This window comes from Arachis stenosperma, chromosome 1, assembly GCF_014773155.1.
Source record: "Arachis stenosperma cultivar V10309 chromosome 1, arast.V10309.gnm1.PFL2, whole genome shotgun sequence".
Taxonomy (NCBI): Eukaryota; Viridiplantae; Streptophyta; class Magnoliopsida; order Fabales; family Fabaceae; genus Arachis; species Arachis stenosperma.
Genome location: NC_080377.1, coordinates 86,497,146 through 86,504,137, shown reverse-complemented (window position 1 = coordinate 86,504,137; position 6,992 = coordinate 86,497,146). Strand labels below are relative to the sequence as shown.

Below are 6,992 nucleotides of genomic sequence, written 5' to 3'. Positions count from 1 at the left end.
TATTATTGAATTTAGTTTAATTATATTGATGTGGTGACAATACTTTTTGTTTCTGAATGAATGCTTGAACAGTGCATATGTCTTTTGATATTGTTGTTTATGAGTGTTAAAATTGTTGGCTCTTGAAAGAATGATGAACAAAGAGAAATGTATTGATGATCTGAAAATCATGAAATTGATTCTTGAAGCAAGAAAAAGCAGTGAAAAAGAAGAAGCATTCGAAAAAAAAAAATGGAGCTAAAAAGAGTATATAGAAAAAGAAGGAGCAGTAGAAAAAGCCAATAGCCCTTAAAACCAAAAGGGCAAGGGTAGCAAGGATCCAAGGCTTGAGCATTAATGGATAGGAGGGCCCAAGGAAATAAAAATCCAGGCCTAAGCGGCTAAATCAAGCTGTCCCTAACCATGTGCTTGTGTCATGAAGGTCCAAGTGAAAAGCTTGAGACTGAGTGGTTAAAGTAGTGATCCAAAGCAAAAGAGTGTGCTTAAGAGCTCTGGACACCACTAACTGGGGACTTTAGCAAAGCTAAGTCACAATCTGAAAAGGCTCACCCAGTTATGTGTCTGTGGCATTTATGTATCCGGTGGTAATACTGGAAGACAAAGTGCTTAGGGCCACAGCCAAGACTCATAAGTAGCTGTGTTCAAGAATCAACATGCTTAACTAGGAAAGTCAATAACACTATCCGAAATTCTAAGTTCCTAGAGAAGCCAATCATTCTAAACTTCAAAGGAAAAAGTGAGATGCCAAAACTATTCAGAAGCAAAAAGCTACAAGTCCCGCTCATGTAATTAAATTAATATTCATTGATATTTTAGACTTTATAGTATATTCTCTTCTTTTTATCCTATTTGATTTTCAGTTGCTTGGGGACAAGCAACAATTTAAGTTTGGTGTTGTGATGAGCAGATAATTTATACGCTTTTTGGCATTGTTTTTAGATAATTTTTAGTAAGTTCAAGCTACTTTTAGGGATGTTTTCCTTAGTTTTTATGTTAAATTCACATTTCTGGACTTTACTATGAGTTTGTGTGTTTTTCTGTGATTTCAGGTAAATTCTGACTGAAATTGAGGGATTTGAGCAAAACTCTGAAAAAGGCTGACAAAAGGACTGCTGATGCTGTTGGATTCTGACCTCCCTGCACTCGAAATGGATTTTCTGGAGCTACAGAACTCCAAATGGCGCGCTCTCAACGGAGTTGGAAAGTAGACATCCAGGGCTTTCCAGCAATATATAATAGTCCATACTTTATTCGAAGAATGACGACGTAACTTGGCGTTGAACGCCAAGTACACGCTCCTTTCTGGAGTTAAACGCCAGAAAAACGTCATGATCCGGAGTTGAACGCCCAAAACACGTCATGACTCAAAGTTCAACGCCAAGAAATGCCTTAGCTCGTGGATTGATCAAGCTCAGCCCAAACACACACCAAGTGGGCCCCGGAAGTGAATTTATGCATCAATTACTTATTCATGTAAACCCTAGGAACTAGTCTAGTATATATAGGACATTTATCTATTGTATTAGACATCTTTGGTCTCAGTTTTGTTTTATTCTTCATCTTAGGAGATCATTGATCACGTTTAGGGGGGCTGGCCATTCGGCCATGCCTGGACCCTTTGCTTATGTATTTTCAACGGTGGAGTTTCTGCACACCATAGATTAAGGGTGTGGAGCTCTGCTGTACCTCAAAGATTAATGAAGTTCTACTTTCTTTTATCCAAATCCTCTTTTATTCTTATTCCAAGATATTCATTCGTACCCAAGAATATGATGAATGTGATGAGTTAGATAACCCTCATTATTATTCTCACTTATGAACGCGTGATTGACAACCACTTCCGTTCTACATGCAACACAAGCTTGAATGTGTATCTCTTAGATTCCCCAACAGAATCTTCGTGGTATAAGCTAGATGGATGGCGGCATTTATGAGGATCCGGAAAGTCCAACCTTGTCTGTGGTGTTCCGAGTAGGATCCTGGGAATCCGGAAAGTCTACCTTGTCTGTGGTGTCCGAGTAGGATTCCGGTAATGAATGACTGTGACGTGCTTCAAACTTGTAACCTGCAGGGCGTAGTGACAACGCAAAAGAATCAATGGATTCTATTCCAGTAGGGGAGGGAACCAACCGGTGATTGGCCGTACTGTGACAGAGTGCGTGAGCATTAGCTTTCACTGCGAGGATGGGATGTAGCCATCAGCCATGGGTGATGCCTCCAGACTGGTTAGCTGTGCGAGTGACAGCCGCATAGGATATTTCCCGAGAGGATTGAAAGTAGCCACAGCTGATGGTGAACCCCTATACAAAGCTTGCCATGGAAAGGAGTAAGAAGGATTGAGTAGAAGGAGTAGGGGAGCAGGCGTCTGAGAGCCCTACAGCATCTTCTTCCGCTTATCTGAAATTCCCACCAATGAATCTGCATAAGTATTTCTATCCTTTTTATTATTTATCTCTTTTATTATTTCGAAACCCATAAATCAATATTAAATCCGCCTGACTGAGATCTACAAGGTGACCATAGCTTGCTTCATACCAACAATCTCTGTGGATTCGACCCTTACTCACGTAAGGTTATTACTTGGACGACCCAGTACACTTGCTGGTTAGTTGAACGGAGTTGTGAAGAAAATAAACAGTGCCATAAGAGTATACATCCTTTATAAACAAATAACAAGTGATCACAATTTCGTCCACCAAGTTTTTGGCGCCGTTGCCGGGGATTGTTCGAGTATGGACAACTGACGGTTCATCTTGTTGCTCAGATTAGGTACTTTTCTTTTCAAAAATCTTTTTCAAAATTTTTCTTTTATTTTTCGTTTTTCAAAACTTTATTTTCGAAAATAATTAGTAAAAATACAAAAAAATTAGAAAATCATAAAAATCAAAAATATTTTTTGTTCTTGTTTGAGTCTTGAGTCAATTTTTAAGTTTGGTGTCAATTGCATGATTTAAAAATTTTTCTTGCATTTTTCGAAAATTTCATGCATTCATAGTGTTCATCATGATCTTCAAGTTGTTCTTGATAAGTCCTCTTGTTTGATCTTGATGATTTCTTGTTTTGTATTGTTTGTTGTTTTTCATGTGCATTTTTGCATTCATATTTTCCATGCATTAAAAATTTCTAAGTTTGGTGTCTTGCATGTTTTCTTTGCATCAAAAATTTTTCAAAATTATGTTCTTGATGTTCATCATGATCTTCAAAGTGTTCTTGGTGTTCATCTTGACATTCATAGCATTCTTGCATGCATTCATTGTTTTGATCTAAAAATTTCATGCATAAAGTATTTTTGTTGTTTTTTCTCTTCCATAATTAAAAATTCAAAAATCAAAAAATATCTTTTCCTTATTTCCCTCCAAATTTTCGAAATTTTGGGTTGACTTGGTCAAAAATTTTCAAAATTAGTTATTTCTTACAAGTCAAGTCAAAATTTCAATTTTAAAAATCTTATCTTTTCAAAATCTTTTTCAAAAAGCATATCTTTTTCATTTTTTTTATTATTTTCGAAAATTTCAAAAATCTTTTTCAAAATATTTTCAAAATCTTTTTCTTATCTTTATATCAAATTTTCAAAAATTAGCTAATAATTAATGTGATTGGTTCAAAAATTTGAAGTTTGTTACTTTCTTGTTAAGAAAGGTTCAATCTTTAAGTTCTAAAATCTTATCTTGTAGTTTCTTGTTAGCTAAGTAATTTTAAAAATTAAATCTTTTTCAAAATATCTTTTTCTTAAAACTTTTATTTTATTTTTATCTTATCTTTTTCAAAAACTTTATCTTTTTCAAAATTTGATTTCAAAATATCTTATCTAACTTCTTATCTTTTTCAATTTTGATTTCAAATCTTTTTCAATCAACTAACTAACTTTCTGTTTGTTTCTTATCTTTTTCAAAACCACCTAACTACTTTTCCCTCTCTAATTTCGAAAATACCTCCCTCTTTTTCAAAAATTCTTTTTAATTAACTAATTGTTTCATGTTTTAATTTAATCACATTTTATTTTAATTTTCGAAAATCACTAACCACTTTTTCAAAAATTATTTTCAAATTCTCTCTTCTCTTTTCTTCTTCTATTTAATTACTAACACTTCTCTTCACCTCTCTTCATTCATCTCATCTCACATCTCTGCCATCCTCACAGTTGTGTTTCTTTTTCCAATCTCTCTACCCCTTCTTCTTCTACTAACATAAAGGAATCTCTATACTGTGACATAGAGGATTCCTTTTTCTTTTCTTGTTTTCTTCTCTTTCATATGAGCAGGAACAGGGATAAAGGCACTCTTGTTGAAATTGATCCAGAACCTGAAAGGACTCTGAAGAGAAATTAAAAGAAGCTAAATTACAACAATCCAGAAGAGACCTTCTTGAAATTTTCGAACAAGAGAAGAGATGGCAGAAGAAAATAATAATAATAATGCAAGGAGAATGCTTGGTGACTTTACTAAACCAACGTCCAAGTTTGATGGAAGAAGCATCTCCATTCTGCCATTGGAGCTAATGATTTTGAGCTTAAGCCTCAACTAGTTGCTTTAATGCAACAAAACTGCAAGTTTTATGGACTTCCATCTGAAGATCCTTACCAGTTTTTAACTGAGTTCTTACAGATCTGTGACACTGTAAAGACAAATGGAGTTAATCCTGAAGTCTACAGACTCTTGCTTTTCCCTTTTGCTGTAAGAGACAGAGCTAGAGTATGGTTGGATTCACAACCAAGGATAGCCTGGATTCATGGGATAAGCTTGTCACTGCATTCTTAGATAAATTCTTTCCTCCTCAAAAGCTGAGCAAGCTGAGAGTGGATGTTCAAACCTTCAAACAAAAAGATGGTGAATCCCTCTATGAAGCTTGGGAAAGATACAAGCAGTTGACCAAGAGATGTCCATCTGACATGTTTTCTGAATGGACCATATTAGATATATTCTATTATGGTCTCTCTGAATTTTCGAAAATGTCATTGGACCATTCTGCAGGTGGATCTATTCACCTGAAGAAAACGCCTGAAGAGGCTCAAGAACTCATTGACATGGTTGCAAACAACCAGTTTATGTACACCTCTGAGAGGAATTCCGTGAACAATGGGGTACCTCAGAAGAAAGGAGTTCTTGAAATTGATGCTCTGAATGCCATATTGGCTCAGAACAAAGTGTTGACTCAACAGGTCAACATGATCTCTCAAAATCTGAATGGATTGCAACATGCATCCAACAGTACTAGAGAGGCAGCTTTTGAAGAAGCTTATGATCCTGAGAACCCTGCCATGGCAGAGGTTAATTACTTAGGTGAACCTTATGGAAACACCTATAACTCATCATGGAGAAATCATCCAAATTTCTCATGGAAGGATCAACAAAAACCTCAACAAGGTTTTAACAATGGTGGACGTAATAGGCTAGGCAATAGCAAGCCATATCCATCATCTTCTCAGCAACAGACAGAGAATTCTGAACAAAACAATTCTAATTTAGCAAATATAGTCTCTGATCTGTCAAAGGCCACTTTTAGTTTCATGAATGAAACCAGATCCTCCATTAGAAATTTGGAGGCACAAGTGGGCCAGCTGAGTAAGAAAGTTATTGAAACTCCTCTCAGTACTCTCCCAAGCAATACAGAAGAGAATCCAAAAGGAGAGTGCAAGGCCATTGATTTAATCAAAATGGCCGAATGCACCAAGGAGGAGGAGGACGAAAATCCCAGTGAGGAAGACCTCCTGGGACGTCCCTTAAGCAAGAAGGAGTTTCCTATTAAGGATCCTGGGGAATCTGAGGCTCACCTAGAGGCCATAGAGATTCCTTTAAATCTCCTTCTGCAATTCATGAGCTCTGAAGAATATTCATCCTCTGAAGAGAATGAAGATGTGACTGGAGAGCAAGTTGCTCAATACTTAGGAGCTATCATGAAGCTGAATGCCAAGCTGTTTGGTAATGAGACTTGGGAAAGTGAACCTCCCTTGCTCATTAGTGAACTAGATACTTGGATTCAAAGAACTCTAACTCAAAAGAAACAAGATCCTGGCAAGTTCTTAATACCTTGCACCATTGGCACCATGAGCTTTGAAAAAGCTCTATGTGATCTTGGGTCAGGGATAAATCTTATGCCACTCTCTGTAATGGAGAAGCTGGGGATCATTGAGGTACAACCTGCCTTGTTCTCATTGCAATTGGCAGATAAGTCCATAAGACAAGCTTATGGAATAGTGGAGGACGTGCTAGTAAGGGTTGAAGGCCTTTACATCCCCACTGATTTCATAATCCTAGACACTAGGAAGGAAGATGATGAATGCATCATCCTAGGAAGACCCTTCCTAGCCACAGCAGGAGCTGTGATAGATGTCAACAGAGGTGAGTTAGTCCTTCAATTGAATGGGGATTACCTTGTGTTTCAGGCACATGGCCATCCCTCTGTGACAAAAGAGAGTAAGCATGAAGAACTTCTCTCAGTTTAGAGTCAAGAAGAGCCCACACAGTCAAACTCTAAGTTTGGTGTTGTGAAGCCACAACCAAACTCTAAGTTTGGTGTCCAAACCCCATATCCAAACTCTAAGTTTGGTGTTGGGAATACCACACTTAGGTTGACCTGATCACCTTGTGGCTCCATGAGAGCCACTGTCAAGCTATTGACATTAAAGAAGCGCTTGTTGGGAGGCAACCCAATTTTATTTATCTAATTTTATTTTATTTTGTTTATTTGTTATTTTTGTGTTTAATTAGGTACATGATCATGAGGAGTCACGAAAAAATCAAAAAAAAAATTAAAAACAGAGTCAAAAACAGAAGAAAAAAATTTTCACCCTAGAGGACGCACGGGCCGGCGTTCAACGCCCATGATCTTCAATTGAACCAGAAATTCAACAAAGAGAAAGCCCACATAGCTAGCCCAATTGAAGATCTTTGAAGGAGTTTTAGGACTAATATAAATAGAGATTGAGTTTGTACTTGAGGAGGACTTTTTGACACTTAGAATTATACACTTTTAGCACTTTATTTGGAGAACTC

At 36.8% G+C, this 6,992-nt stretch overlaps 1 non-coding gene across 1 annotated transcript; it reads right to left on the bottom strand.

Annotated features, from left to right (window-relative positions):
• Positions 1 to 4,786: 4,786 nt before the first annotated feature.
• LOC130950911 (small nucleolar RNA R71) lies at positions 4,787 to 4,890 on the bottom strand. The gene has a single exon (XR_009073767.1). It is a non-coding gene; the product is annotated as a small nucleolar RNA R71 (small nucleolar RNA).
• Positions 4,891 to 6,992: the final 2,102 nt, after the last annotated feature.